The following is a 15,977-nucleotide window of genomic DNA, read 5'->3' on the forward strand; positions in this document are numbered from 1 at the left end:
GTTGAGTCTTTTTTCCTCCAATTGGTGTTTTCTGTGACTGCTGGGGTAAATCGACAGGTAGGTCATTGACCAAGTGAAGCAGGTTGCGATGTAGTGTTCGTACCTTGTTTCCACCTGTTTCCGGTGTCACTTTGTAGACAGGCCCCTCTCCTTCACAACATGAATCATGCCTTCCCAGTACGATCTTAGCTTACCAGGGCCTCCTCTTTCACTCAAGTTACGCACCAACACCCGGTCCCCTGGTTCAAGGACAATGCCCTTCAGGTGGCGGTCATAGTATCTCTTTCCCCGAGAACTTGACTGTTGGCTATTCTCAGAGGCGAGTCTGTAAGCTTCCTTCATTCTAGAGGCCCATTTCTCTGCATAGCCTCTAGGAGAAATGGCTTCTTCATCAGCAGCCAAACCAAATATCATATCCACAGGCAGACGTGGGTGTCAGCCGTACATTAGGTAAAAGGGTGAAAACCCAGTAGCCTCATGCCTGGTACAGTTATAGGCGTGGACAACTTGTGGTAGGTGTTCTCCCCATCTTTCCTTTTCCTTTTCCTCCAGGGTTCTGAGCATTTGAAGCAAGGTACGGTTAAACCTTTCTGCTGGATTTCCCTGAGGATGATAAGGAGTGGTCCTCGAGTGACCCACTCCACTGAGCTGTTGCAGGGTTTTGAAAAGTTCATTCTCAAATTCTCTCCCTTGGTCATGGTGTAGTTTCCATGGGTAACCGAATCGTGGAATGAAATCATCAAAGAGTTTTTCTGCCGCTGTCTTTCCGGACTTGTTTTTGGTAGCATAAGCTTGTGCGAACCTGGTAAAGTGGTCTACAACTACCAAAATGTACTCAAAGCCCCCTTTGCTAGATTCCAAGTGTAGGTAGTCTATAGACACAAGCTCAAGTGGTGAGCTGGTGGTGATGCTCCCCATTGGCGCTCTGATGTGTAAGACGGGTTTTTTCTGCTTGACATCACGTTTCATGTATGGCCAATAGAATCTGTCTCTAGTTAGGCCCAGGACTCTTTCAGTCCCCATATGACCCATATCATTATGGAGATACTTCAGGACCAAAGGTCGGTACTGGACAGGCAAGACTAGTTGACTCCCCTGGCTGTTTTTCCTGTACAGAAGACCATCTTTGAGGTGTAGAAGTTTCCTTGTAGGACCATTAACTCCCCTTCTCATGTCACTAGTCAGAGTGTTGCTAGTCTCTTTCAGTCTGATGACTTGACTGATTGCAGGATCCTCTTGCTGAGATTTGATGAGCTCATCAGAGCTTATCGTTGGGAGCAACTCTGGTGACTGTAAGTACAAATTCTCTTTTGACAGGTTCAGGGCGGCAACATTGCTTAGCTGCTCTGCTGCGACATTGCTTAGCTGCTCCTTGCTTAGCTACTCTGCTGCCTTCCCAGGCTGCCAGAATGGTGTCTCTGGGCAGCTGTTCTGTGCATGACTCTACATAGCTGTCAATGTCTAATGGCAACCTGGAGAGTGTCAGCGTCCACATTTATTTTCCCTGGTCGATATCTCACCTCAAAACGAAAGTCAGCAAGCTCACCAACCCATCGGTGGCCGACAGCATTGAGCTTGGCAGTGCTCATCACATACGTTAAAGGATTGTTATCCGTGTACACAACGAAGTGGGGCGCGTAGAAGAGGTAATCTCGAAATTTCTCACTTATGGCCCACTTCAACGCCAGGAATTCGAGTTTGCCTGAGTGAAGGTTGTAATTTTGCTCTGCAGGCGTCAGTGTTCTGGATCCATAGGCTATTACTCTGAGCTTCCCTCCCTGATGTTGGTATAGCACAGCACCAAGTCCTTGTTCTGATGCATCTGTGTGTAGCACAAAAGGGAGGTTGAAGTCAGGATAACCAAGCACTGGTGGGTTGGACAAGATATCTACAAGGTGGTCTAGGGCTCTTTGGTGCTCCTCCATCCACTGTATCGGTGTCCTGGATGACAGCTGTACCCCTTTTCCCTTCTTTTGCTTGGGCTGAGGCATCACAGTGGCAGTGTTTTTGGCTTGCAAGAGCTCATACATTGGCTTGGAAATTTTAGAGAAGTCTTGTACATATGTCCGATAATAGCTGAGGAATCCCACTAGTTTACGGACTTCTCCAACCGTGCTAGGAGTTTTCCCTCTCAAAGCCTGAATGGCCTCCAGATCCTTGGGGTCGATCCGCACTCCATCAGCAGAGACCAACCTTCCCACGTAACGGACCTCTTTTTTTTGAAGAGCTCACACTTAGTTGGCCTGAGCTATACTCCGTGCTGTTGAAGGGCCCTCAGGATGCGTCTGAGTACCTCGACATGATCTTCAAATGTCTTAGAATAGCAGAGGATGTCGTCTAAATATGGAATGCAGTATTCATCCCGCAGGGAGCTGAGCATTTCCTCCATGCTCCTCTGAAATGCGGCTGGGGCATTCGAAAGTCCAAAAGGAATGCGCACCCACTCATACAAGCCCCATGGAGTGATGAATGCTGTCATGTGCCGGGATCCCTCTGCGATGAAGCCTTGATGATATGCTTTTCCTTGATCCAGAATTGAGAACCAGCTGTATCCCCCAAGTGTGTCAATTAGATCTTGAATGCGTGGCAGGGGGTGTCTGTCTGGGACTGTCTTTTGGTTCAGGAGCCTATAGTCAATGCACAACCTCAAGCTCCTGTCCTTTTTGCGAACACAAACCACTGGAGCAGAGTATGGGGACTTTGATTTAACTATCCACTTCTTTGCTAGTAAATCCTGTATGTACTCTTTGACTTCTTTGTAGAGAGGTTTGGGGACTGCTGCATAGGACCGCTGCACCGGGATGTCATCTTTCAGAGTTATGCTCATTTGGAGGTTTGGAACACACCCTATGTCGTTCTCATCCCGAGCAAATGCATTTGACTCCTCATAGAGCATTTTCTTCACTTCTGCTTGTTGTTCATCATTCAATTGACTTACATCAACGGGGGGATGCCACAGCTGGGACCGTTGCTCTGTTCGGCCGTTGTCCTCCTCATCCTCCCCAACAGGTACAAGTGAGTTGACATTTTGAACCTCAATGCAGTCCGATTGGTCTGTTTCCACTATCTTGTCGATTGGCTGGATACTGCCTAACACTGTGAAGTTGCCCAATGTAATGTTGTGTTGGGTGTAGTTGCACACTGGGATTTCAACATAAGGCCGCTGGGTGTGATGAACCTCAACCAGGCCATCACCGATATCTAGCTGGTCCAGTCTCAGGTCTGGATGGTTGACCTCGAACAGCGCCACAGATTCAGTGAAATCAGCAGGCACTTTACATTTGATGTGGACAACTTGACCTGGGTGGATAATGATATCATGCCGACCAACTGTCACAAGTCTATTGTCATGGACTGGTTCCTGGGTCTGTACAAAGTTCACAATGGCCTCAGCTTTGTCATTTTCAATTTGCATGGTGTCCCTCAGCAACTTAACAATAATGGCAATGACTTCAATTTCACTCTCCTGCCCTAGGATGAGCTCTTCGATCACGTTGAAGCCCAATATTGGTCTCACGAGGCTCACACAACTGACCAGGAAGGGTACTCTGATGGTGAGATTTGGATCATCATTGCCAGGTAAATTAAAGGTGACTTCCACCCATCCATCGTATGGTATCGGCTCTCCATTAGCTGCCGTGAGATCCAGTCGTCTATCTCCCATAAGCTCACACAGTGGGCGCACTTCCTGTTGAGGCAGGTATTTTTGTTTCCATGTGCGGTCGATAATGCTAACCTGGGCGCCAGAATCTAGCAAAGCAGTCACAGTATACCCACTCAGATTACATTTCAATAAACATTTCTTTCCAATTAGCTTAGCTACTCGCTGTGATGTTGACATGACCTCTGGTAATGAATGAGGAGAGTCAACGAGATTGTGGTTAACCTGTGCTGGTACTGGCTTGCTTGTATCTGGATGGGACTGAATATTAAAGTCGGTCACTGGTTGTCCCTCTGCCATGACTGGGGGGCGTTTCCCGACGGCTTAGGTTTTTTTAAGCATCCCACAGCACGGTGCCCCTCTTCCCCGCGTGCAAAGCAGTGATTGCAGTTAGTCCGATTACTGGCAATGCAGTTAGGGCAACCATGTGGTCTCTCTTTTCTTAACTGTCTGTTCTGTTTATTGGGACACTGGCAGGTACACTGTGGTTGAGGCTCAGATGTTGATGGCTTTGCTGCTGCTGTAACATTTGACTGTAAGGAGCTTACTGCCTGTGCCAGGGCCTGTACTTGAGCGCTCAGCTGGTGGAGTAGCTCATCTTTGCCACTGGTATCAGTGGTACACTGTCCTTTGTTAACCTCACTGATGTTAACTTCACTATTCTGAGCGTGAGCTAATTTTGGGCGATTGCTGCGTCCCAAGCGTTGTTTCCTCTCACTCTCCTCAGTTGTCGTTTTTGTAACTTGTCTCAGAAGAGCCTCATCAGTGACGGTAGGGTCTGAGAGAAGGGGTCTTAACTCCCGCCTGATATCATCATGTTTCTCACCCAAGCCCTGATAGACTGTGCGAAGGAATACATTCTGTGCTGTTCGTGCTTCATACTTAATGTCAGAATCCGTCTGTCTTGGTGTGAATATCACTTTTTGTTTAAGCCCCATCATTCTGTAAAGAAACTGGTGTGGCATTTCGTGCTCATGCTGTTTGGCATTCATCAGTTCTTGAAACAGTTCAGTGCTGCTTTTCTCTCCTAAATGTGATTGTAGAAAGCTCTTTAACTCTGTTATTGTCATTTCATCCTTGCTGGTGAGCATTTCCTTGAAGTTGCAAGGCTTTATGATGCGAAACACAGCTCTGGTGATTTCGTCTTTGGTGTGTTTCTCCTTTAATCCTTGATCAATCTGTTTACTGATACTACTGTAGCTTAACTCAGATGTGTTATCCCCAATTTGTCCACCGTGGATCTTGAATTCTTTCCTCTGCAAGAGGGAAAGGTCTTTGAGAGCAATCACGCTTTCAGTGGTGCTAGTGGAATGTCGGTCAGCGTTTGCACAAGGTGTCTGCATGACATGTGCACTGACTGACTGGTTACTGTCATTGTCAGTAGGTTGAGTGTCGGCCGTGTGGGGGGCTACGGGGACACTACCCGGTTTAAGCTTTTGACACAACTCATAACTACAGAGCAGTTTACTTAGCTGTGATTCAAGTGCATTTCTTTGAGGAGCTAAAGCTGTTGTTGCAGTTTCAGTGTGTGTATCTGTAGTGTTAATATGACCAACATCAGATGGTAAAGATTGCGAAACATCAGCTTCAGATACAGTAAAATCTCCCCCACCCTCTGTAGAAGATTCACCCTGCTTACGGTTGCTAATAATTTCACCAATCATATCTTTTAGGAAAAGTATCTGCGACATGCCCTCATCCTCTAACTCCAGCAAAACTGTACTTTCCATGTATGAACAAACGTAATCCATACAGGCTTCTTCGTCATATTTGTTTAACTTAGCTGGGTCTTGGTCCGGTGTCTGTGGGATAGCTGTTGTAATCTGGAACAACTCCTCGGCAGAAAGGTGGAACAGTCCCTTCTTTACCGTCCAAACCAGCTTCTTTCTTTCGTCTGCCATTGTGTACACTCATCAGATGCCCTCGGCCCTTGAAGTCCCTCGCTCTGGCCGCAGTCAGACGTCCTGGATTCTAGCAGCCCCTCGCTCTGATGACGTGCCACACACTGGTCCACAGGTTCAGATATCACTGGATCCACAACGTTCTCCAACCATGGGTCTTGCAGATCCCGGACGAGCCCCCATGAACTGTTACAGGTCTCAGATTGAGAACCCGTAAACAGATGCAGTAAGAATTCCTGTAAAACAGGACAAAATATCAGACAGGAGATGAGTGCTTGCGTTCACTGCAGCTTCGCTCAGCAGAATCTTTATTTGCCAATATGCAATAATATCTCTCTTTTTGTTTCTCTGTTTTGCTTCTATACATTTAGCATCAACACAAAATCCAAAACAAACAAAGCAAAATACCATAGCTAGTTAGCCTTCTCCTTAGCCTTCAATTGAAACACTGATTCAATTTACCATTTCAATATGTGTTACTACATTTATCCTCATTCAGTACTATAACTGAGCTAGCATTTCAGTTAGTTAACAACCCCTTAAAAGAAGGTACCATTCAATAAACATAGCATATTTAGGCTGCTCACTTATTTTCTTAAGATGTAAAATAAAGAAAACACACCTTTTACATGGCCACTAACGGCTGTCAGTACTGTACAATTGCTTGAGCTGAAGACTGGTAACGTTTTAGCTTTTCAACAATATACATCAAATTACAACAACATATTAATTTAAAACGAGCTGCAATATCGTCACCAATATGCATTTAAAACCAACCTAAAATGCGCTGGAGCCAAGAACTCAGAAATATTTAAATATTACTTCACTCTTTGGATCTACGGAAAGTTCACTGCCGGCGCCATCTTGAGACAGCCGCGACAACAATACTTTTCTCTACTTGTACACAAACCATATAAATGTGCTATCTTCCCTCCCACCAAACCGATCTAACATTACAAATGTAACTGTTTAACAAGATATGTATAAGTATACAAGTTTAAAGCGTCACAAACCTGTAAAACAGGACAAAATATCAGACAGGAGACGAGTGCTTGCGTTCACTGCAGCTTCGCTCAGCAGAATGACGAAGCAACGAGAGTCCGCTCACCAAGAGTGTCCGTGAGAGCGAAGCACAGCGCCACACTGCCCCCTGCTGGCAGCACCGTAATGCTGTTTTAGAAAGAGCCTTGTACTCTTATCAGAAATAATTGATTAACCATTATGACTCCTATCAAACGTTTTTCTCTCATATAAATAATATCCCACAATAACAGACAAAATTACATAAAATGTGACCATACATTTCGTGTGCGTCACATGTGTGCGGGGAGAGAGAGAGAGAGAGAGAGAGAGAGAGAGAGAGAGAGAGAGAGAGAGAGAGAGAGAGAAAAACATTGAACATCTGTTTCAAATGTATGAAGAGAAACAGTCTGCTTCAGTTGAACACCCAAAATGAGACTATTGATGTCATCAGAAGACAAATCATGGAGCTGTGAATAGTGCACAACTCCTAAGACATCATGCAGTACCCATGGTGAATTTACCAGGACATACATTTTATAATTCAGGTGTGAGCCTTACGGTAAAGATCCATATGTATGACATGACTGAAGCGTGGTGTCGCAACGTCATACATCCATGGTTGATGCTCCACGCCCCTGACCTTCAGCTGATTGGACGAACGTGTGTCGTGGGTTTGGCTTCTCGAGAATTTCAACAGATCTAATAAAAATGCTCTGATCAAATGAATTCAGTTTAATGTCCCGCTGCCAATTTATATTGTATCCATATAAAGAAAATGGATTCAACCATAAACATAAACTAGAACATTTACTTTAAATGAAAAAACTAATAATTTTCAGCTATTTCAATGAGAAAATACACATAAACGAACAACAGCAATGTTAGACTTTTTTCAGTGGGTGCTGGAAGGAGAACGCAAAATTTGAAATATCTGATAAATCTGAAGCATTCTTTGCTTCGATGTTGATTAATGGATTGAGGACGAAAGATTCATACACATAGGTGTAGCGTAGGTAGCAGCTCCTGATTTATTCACACTAAGCCCAGCTGATTTATTAAAAAAGATGAGGGCGCTAGAGGCCATTAACATATTTGCCTCAAATACGAAGCTTCAAGCTGTAAATGAACCCTTTGAAGAGCAAGTTGCAGCTTTTCAAACGGGGAACATAATGAGAGGCAGGGGTAGAGCGATTCGACAACCTTATAACACTCCACGCTACAGTTTTGGAGAAAGGAATGACAGGACAGGAAATCAGATTAATGCTAATAATCGTGATAGCATCTATGGGGAACGCAGAGCTAATAATTCTTGTCTATACTGTGGACGACAGGGTCATTATATTCGCAGCTGCCAAATGAGGATACGGGATGAAGAAAGGCAGACAGGAGGGGGGAGAGATAGGATGCCCCCAGGTCAGATGAGGGAAGCGACAGTACCGTCTTTTGGACAAAGAGCGGTACTACAACGAGAGAGGATTGAAAACAGACAAACACACCAGCTACTTTTCTTTGGGATAATAATCAATCAAATCAACAATAGGCCAGCCAACAGAGGGACACGGACAATTTTCAGCTTATGCGCGTACAGTTATCTGATTCACCAGCAACATTACCACAATTGTCGCTACGGGTAATGGGTAAAAGAATAAAATTCTTGGTGGACACTGGAGCAACAATGTCTTGTATTAGACAACAAGATTTCAACTGTCCAATAAGCAAAAGAGCTGTCAAAAGTGCTGGCATTTCAGGGGTTGGCATTTCCCCAGGCCCAGCCTGGGGACGCTGGGCAGCTCGGGAACGCTGGGCAGCTCAGGCTCTAGCGGACTGACAGGCTCGAAGTAGGGAGGGGCAAACTCCCTGGCAGTCGCCTGCCAGCGAACCTCCATGAGGTGTTTGGCCAAAATGGGGTTCTTTTTATGCAACCTGCGAAACATTCCCAGCAACTTCTCCCCATCATAGTCCAAAGGGTGAAAAAATGGTTCGAATTTCACCACTGCTGGGTCCATGTTGGTCAGATTGTTCTGTGATGGTGAGCGGGGGAAAGAGGACCCAAACGCAGGGAGAGGCAGACAGGCAGGAGATGGTTTGAGCTTGAGGTTTTATTTAACCCTTGTGTTTTCTTCCCGGGTCAAAATTGACCCGGTCTATTTTGCCTGTTTTATAAAACATAAAGTATACATTTTCCAATTCTGTGTTACATCTTCTAAGCCAACTTCATTCCAACTTATCACTGCTAGTTTTACACTTATGTTTGGAATTCATGGTCAATAAACCTCATTCATGTTAAAATAGGCCTAATCTTTAGTTAAAAACCCCAGAAATTATGAAGTACTTTAGCTAATAATTAAGATCAGAGGAACGAATGTTGATGCATAAATATAGCCTGTTTCGTGTATGGAACCATCCATGTTATTTTTGGGCAATTTGGTTGAAAGAAACCCATATTTTTGAAAACGGGTCAAATTTGACCCGAGGACCACATAAGGGTTAACAAAAAGCGGCAGTACAGAGACTGGAAAAACACACAGGGAATAACATACTGGAACAAAAGAACGCTGGGAAGATTTAAAAAAACCAGGCACAAAAACAGACAGGGTGGAAACACGAACTGACCAGAAGAAGACACAAACTGACGGGCAAAACACAAGGACGTAAACGGACGCAAAACATCTGACACCAGACAAAGAAAACACAGGGGCTAAATAAACTAGGTAACGAGAAGACGCAAGACAGGTGACACCAGGGCTGGGGAACAGGTGGAGCACATCAGACAATCACACAGGCGGGAAAACAAGGGAAGTAAAACTAGACATGACAAGACAGAAAACAGACTATCAAAATAAAACAGGAAACAGAACATAAACAGGGAAATGCACAACAGAAAAATACACAACAAAATATACACAGACCACAATACACAACACAGGATAAATTTACAAGACAGGGAGCAGAAAAATACAGAATAAATATACAAAAACAGGAAACATACAGAAAACTACAAACAGGCAACAGAAATATAACAAAGTACCAAGCAAAAAACTGAAACCATAACAAAACCAGAGTTTTCTTTAGAGTTTAGATTCTCGGCCCGAGCCCGAGCCCGACCCGAGCTAGACCGGACCTCGGGTCGGGCTCGGGCCGTTATTTTCCGCCACATCCTCGGGCCGGGCCGGGCCCGGGCCGGACCCTTGATCAAGCAATTTTTTTTTTTTTTTATCCATTAGGCCTACCTTATTATCCTATTTGGGTGGGGAGAAAGCTATGCCATAATCAGAAATATTATAAATATATATATATATATATATATATATATATATATAGGCTATATAAAAGTAACAAATGTGTACAAAAGTTAGGCTGCAGTTACAAAATGCAGCACTTCATGCGCGGAGTCTCCTCTCGCACGCATCACACCGGGAGCTTGAAGGTGTGGAGGAAAGTCGGAGGTATGGAAGCAGTTTAAACAAGTCGTGGGCAGTGACAACAATATGTTGTTCATCATTGTTTCTTTTTTTTTTTTTTTACGTTTCTTCATTCAGATCCATTTGCGATCCGTTCCATTCTAAACAAACAGCACAGTTTACATGCTTCGTCCTTGTTGTATTATTCTAAACAGATTTCTGTAGTTCAAACAACTCTGAATTGTAGTTGAGAACGTCAGTTATAACGGCCCACGTATTAAAAAATTGTCGGGTTTAAATCGGGCTCGGGCTCATAATTACAGTTAATGTGTCGGGCCGGGCTGGGCTCGGACGCAACGTGCTCGGGCTCGGGTAGGTTCGGGCTTGATTTTTTGGGCCGATCTAAGCTCTAGTTTTCTTCCAAAAATCTTTGTACAGTATGATATAAAAGTGTTAGAAAAGGTGCTGCCACAACCAGCATTGGGATCCAGGAGAAAAGGACCACCATTAGCGTGCTTACAGGCAGTAGGGGGAGATAAGAGGTATAATGTGGAAAATTTAGTGGTGTGTCCCAGAGTGGCATATATTGATGGAGAGGTTTTTATTCCTGCCACTAAGTATATTAGGTGGAGATGTGGAGATCAGGTTTTTACGCATTTACCACCTCATTGGCAAGGACGTTGTGCACCTTATTGGAGTTCATATGAGGACAAAAGTGATTTAGGTATATCACAAATCGAGGTAGTCAAAGTAAACTATGATTCAGGATTAGCTGAGGTAAAAGACATCAAAGGGAAGGAAGAGACAGAGAGTGAGAAAGAGGGAGAGCTAAGGATAGCAAAAACAATACAAGAGAGTGAGCAAGATCTGGTTTTAGAGTAGCGTGATTTTTGGGGACAAGAAATGCAACACATTTATAGTATCAACACATAACCAGGAAAGTTAAGAAAGTTACTTCAAACTCTTGCTATGCATGTGCAGTAATGTCGCAATCGATAAATCAATTGTTTAATAATGTTGCAATGCCTTTAAAGGGTCACGATGGAATCCCACCTCGTTATGTAATTATGTTACAATTTATAATACAGACACATCCATTAATTGGTTGAGTGAAGGACAAAGTGAGTGGACAGAGTACAGTCATAGCAGTAAGACGATTGGTAGTGAACGAGGGAGTGCGGACACTGATGGCAAGTGATACAGTGATAATATAAAACAACGGTTAGGGTTTCAGCATACGAACCAAAATTGGAAGGTTGTTTTGGATTTTATAAGAAATATGTGTCTGATATGCCTCTTGATTTATCGAAGCAGTCATCTAAGGTTTCAGTGATACATAATGAATCAGCAATTTTTGATGTTTGCATTGAAGGACGTGAACAGGAAGGAAAGCATGGAAAAAGGGAGAGTATGGGAGAAATTCCTGAGCAACAATGTTTCAGAATTATAGACGAACCAAATGAATATATGAGGATAGCAGTTTTAGGGACAATAGAAGTCCCTGGGTTTTTCTGGTGTTGTGGGAAGACATTTGGACTTCATTACAGAGTAATTTCATAGGACGTTGTGGTGTGTGTACGATGAATGAATTAATTGACATTGTTGAACCTGTAGAATTAATCAAAGAAAGCCATGAGGGGCAGAAGGAGAAGAGGGGAGTGTCGGACGTTACTGGCTATATCCATTTACAGAATAAAGATCCAACAGGCCTTGCGGAGAAATATTATGCATTAAGTGAGGACCATAGGATTTTTTCACATTCTCAAATGTATTTCAAGACTATGTTCTGGAATACGGAACTGATGTACGATAATCATTTCCTTATCACATTGACAAGGTGGGACGTGGTCAACTTAGCCAATGCTACTGCATTAGGACTTCAATCTTTGAGTGCAGAAGTAGCCCTAATTAGACAATTTGCCATCGAAAATCGCTTAGCTTCGGACACAATTACCGCTGCTCAAGGAGGAGTGCGTGCTTTAATTGATAAGGATTGGTGTACGTACTTACCATCAGAATCTGAAGGATTAGGAAATTTGTCAATTGCATTAAAAAATCTCAAGGATATTCAAGAAGGCATTGTTAGAACAAACAAAGAAGCACACATGACAGGAGGAAAGTATGCAGGAATAGGAAAAGGATTTTAATGGTTTACTGTGAATGTTTACTAACAATTCTGTTGTGGCAAGGATAATACGAATTATTGCTCCAGTTTTAGTGATCTTTCTGGTTATTTTTATGTTAGGATGTTGTTTTCCTATTCTGAAGACTTTAATATTAAGATCTGTCAATATTTCTTTGGTACAGAATCCAGTTAATCATGTACATGTACATGCAATTAATCGAAGAGTGAAACAATCTGTTTCTTTGGAGTCATTGTCTTCCAACTCCACTTCAAGTGAAGATGAAGGGCCCATGGGACAAGTTGATTAAAAGATGTGTATGAGAAATTAAACCTGGAAAGGGTAACACCATGTTAGAGACGATGAAGGATAAGTTTAGAGCCAAACTATCATGACAAGAAATAATGTAATCGCCCAAAGAATCGACTGGCAGCCTTTAATTGGGGATTGGAGAGGAATTTTCCTGGTAAAAGAAACAGCCATCCAGGTTTTTCGCCTCTTCCATGATTAGTATGGGTAGTGTTTATGTAATCTGAAAATGTTGTATCTTTGTATAACCATCATGTAAATGTATTCTCTGGGTAAAAATGTATTGTATATTCCAGTGTATTGCATGATATTTTGTATTCCAACTAGGATAAAAAAGGGAGGATTGATAGGTGGTATAATCCAGCCTGCATGTATTCAAATGTATTTTCATATTCTATACATATTCTGTAATGTGTTATAGGTGGGAGGTCATGGTGAGAAGGTTGAGGCCCTATACGTATGGAATTATTTTTGTGTCTTTAATACCAAGCAAAACTTCTCAAGTATCAAACAAAAATCACTAACTCAAGCAAAAAAATTGTCACCTCAAAGGTAAAACTTAAAACTTGCAAACAAAACATTTGTGTAGTCGTAAACTATTGGTCTTATATTTGTTTGATATTATGTCCTTTTGTTTTCAGTTCCCTCTGCTTCTTTCTCAATGATCAGTCTTTTGATCTCTCCATCACGTTTGCAGTTCTGCTCCCAGCTTTCTTGTTTGCGCTTCCCAAGTCTTTGTTTGCGATTCTGACACAAAGCTATCGCGTGGGCGGGTCTTACAGGGGTGCGTCCCCATTGGCTAATGCGTATTTGGAGTATTTTTGAGTGACAGCTCAGTGCCTGCCGGCCCCCTGACGTTTCAGTGCAGTTAACTTAAGAGATTTTGGATGACACACAAACCACTCCACAGCGGATTCCTACAAGATTAATAAAATGTAAGTATTGATCATATATATTGTCTGTGATGTACTTTGCAAGCATGGTTACTAGACGTTTGTTGTTTCGTTGTGTTAAGTTACTAATTAGCTAGTGAAGCTGTTAACTTAGCATTTAACGTTAGCTAACTGCTAACGTATTGATTATCGTCTTCTCTCTGTAGAATAATGAAACATTGTGGGACGTGCAGGACCCCGAGCAGAGCAGAGCTACGATGCTGTCCCAGGTAACGTTAGCTAGGTCAGTAACGTAGCTATATCTGATAATACACAATGCTAGGGTATTGGATAAATAGTACAATGTAGAAGCTGTGCATATAATGTATTCCTATCTAGAGGTTGACACATACAGTACATATGCAGTGTTAGCTGTGCCTAACTGGTTCATCTTTATAGATATGTGCATTATTATAGCATAGCATAGCATAGCATAGCATAAAAAGAAACTCAGTAATGATAGCTACATTTACACCAAGAGGATGACATTACAAGACAACAAGAATGTTCATCTGTACTTTCCTAGTTATGACAAAACTGGCTATCCTAACTCTAATTACATGTATTCTGTTGCATTTGCAAGCAGGTCAGCATAAGGAAAGTGTTCATATTGTTTTTAAAGCCTGTTGCTAATGGCTACTTAAAAGCAAGTTATTTTAATTGTAAATCACCCAATCTTAGAAGCCGCAGTTATCAATAAGAACTTTGTTACCATTTGATTTGTGTAAGGAACTTTGTTATAATTTTCTATCACAGCTCACATCAGGCAGCAGGCAGTCCAACCAGGAGGACGTGGTAGCAGCAGAGGGAGAGGAGCCTTCAGTCTCTCTGTGGAGGAAACACTGTTTGCTAAGGCTTCTAACAGCCAGGGTATAGACCAATAGAGTATGTATTGATCATATTTTACTGAGATACTCAATTAACACTTACAATAACCTTTTTCTTAAGTTTATTTTCATTTGTGTACTTGTAGTTTCTAAGTCCATTGTATATCAATATATACAGTATACTGTCCTGTAATTTAATGTGTTTACATTGTTTTACTGTAATTATATTTTAAAATGCACATAATATATTAAAACACTTTTTTACATTCACCCTTGTCAGTTTGGTTCATTATATAATACAGGACATAAGGTTGAGACTATTATAATGCTTTATTTTTAGTCCAATATAAAACTTCACATACATAATGGATATTTGAACGTATTTGGCTGGGGCCCCGGTGGTAGAAGAAGCTGGAACTCAGTGTCAGTCATTATTTGCAGTACATCACAGGTCAGGATCAGTTTTTCATCACCAACAATACACAAACATACTGAGTAATAGGGTTATGTATATATTTCACATATTCAGTTTCGCCTAAGGAAGCTGTATTTCTCTGCTGACTTGTGTCTGCAACAACACTTCTGAGGGTGGTGCAGGAATATCACACACAACTCATGGACGCCTGGGATCATCTGGTCTCCTGAGCTCACTGATGGCCCACCGCTCCAGTCTGGACGACAGCCTCTTTGAAGGGGTGGGATGTGGCTGTAGTCCTTCACTTCCTTGACTTATTGTAAAGCTTGAAGTACCTTATTAGATGAAAAAAAATGTTTGAATTTAGCTCAATAATAAATAATTTTAATTTTGCACTCTACGAACATTTTTCTAGCTTTCATAATCACTACTGGAACACTTATTTCTGGAATATTATTGATCACACTTTCTAGATTCCTACCTCCGTGCTGACTACATGTGTAAAGTACAATATGGCTTCATGTTGAATTTACTCAAATGATCCATCTGCTTTTCCCTTGGGTAATCTGCCAAGGTGGTCCAGGGCAGCCAGCAGGACCCGAGCTTCATCAGCCATGCACATCACTAAAAAACAATAATGATCACTTAGCAAAGGTACATTGTTTGGATAATAGTAACAATATGCATTCATTCTAAATATTGTTGAAATTTACATTGTTAAAATATACAAAAAATATGTCAATTATCTGCCATCTTGCAGCAGTGCAATACAAAAAGAAACAGTGTGTACAGATGGAACATTATCTAATGTATGTGTCAACCTCTAGATAGGAATACATTATATGCACAGCTTCTACATTGTACTACTTAACCAATACCCTAGCATTGTGTATTATCAGATATAGCTACGTTACTGACCTAGCTAACGTTACCTGGGACAGCATCGTAGCTCTGCTCTGCTCGGGGTCCTGCACGTCCCACAATGTTTCATTATTCTACAGAGAGAAGACGATAATTAATACAGCTCCTTGAGTAAGACACTAAGACTTCATGATTCCCATGGCAAATTAGCTCAGTAGCCTAACATAGCTACAACGTTAAATGCTAAGTTAACAGCTTTACTAGCTAATTAGTAACTTAACACAATGAAACAACAAACGTCTAGTAACCATGCTTGCAAAGTACATCACAGACAATATATATGATCAATACTTACATTTTATTAATCTTGTAGGAATCCGCTGTGGAGTGGTTTGTGTGTCATCCAAAATCTCTTAAGTTAACTGCACTGAAACGTCAGGGGGCCAGCAGGCACTGAGCTGTCACTCAAAAATACTCCAAATACGCATTAGCCAATGGGGACGCATCCCTGTAAGACCCGCCCA

The 15,977-nt window shown here is 42.2% G+C and overlaps 1 protein-coding gene and 1 long non-coding RNA gene across 2 annotated transcripts in view; one reads left to right on the forward strand and one right to left on the reverse strand.

Moving 5' to 3' along the window:
• Positions 1–15,977, reverse strand: part of LOC116067645 (voltage-gated potassium channel subunit beta-2-like) — a 140,096-nt gene that overhangs the window by 99,617 nt on the left and 24,502 nt on the right. The window lies entirely within an intron of this gene.
• Positions 13,158–14,359, forward strand: LOC116050867. Its single transcript, XR_004105187.2, has 3 exons — positions 13,158–13,353; positions 13,518–13,594; positions 14,107–14,359. It is a non-coding gene; the product is annotated as an uncharacterized LOC116050867 (long non-coding RNA).

Source organism: Sander lucioperca, chromosome 12, assembly GCF_008315115.2.
Source record: "Sander lucioperca isolate FBNREF2018 chromosome 12, SLUC_FBN_1.2, whole genome shotgun sequence".
In the NCBI taxonomy this organism is placed as follows: domain Eukaryota; kingdom Metazoa; phylum Chordata; class Actinopteri; order Perciformes; family Percidae; genus Sander; species Sander lucioperca.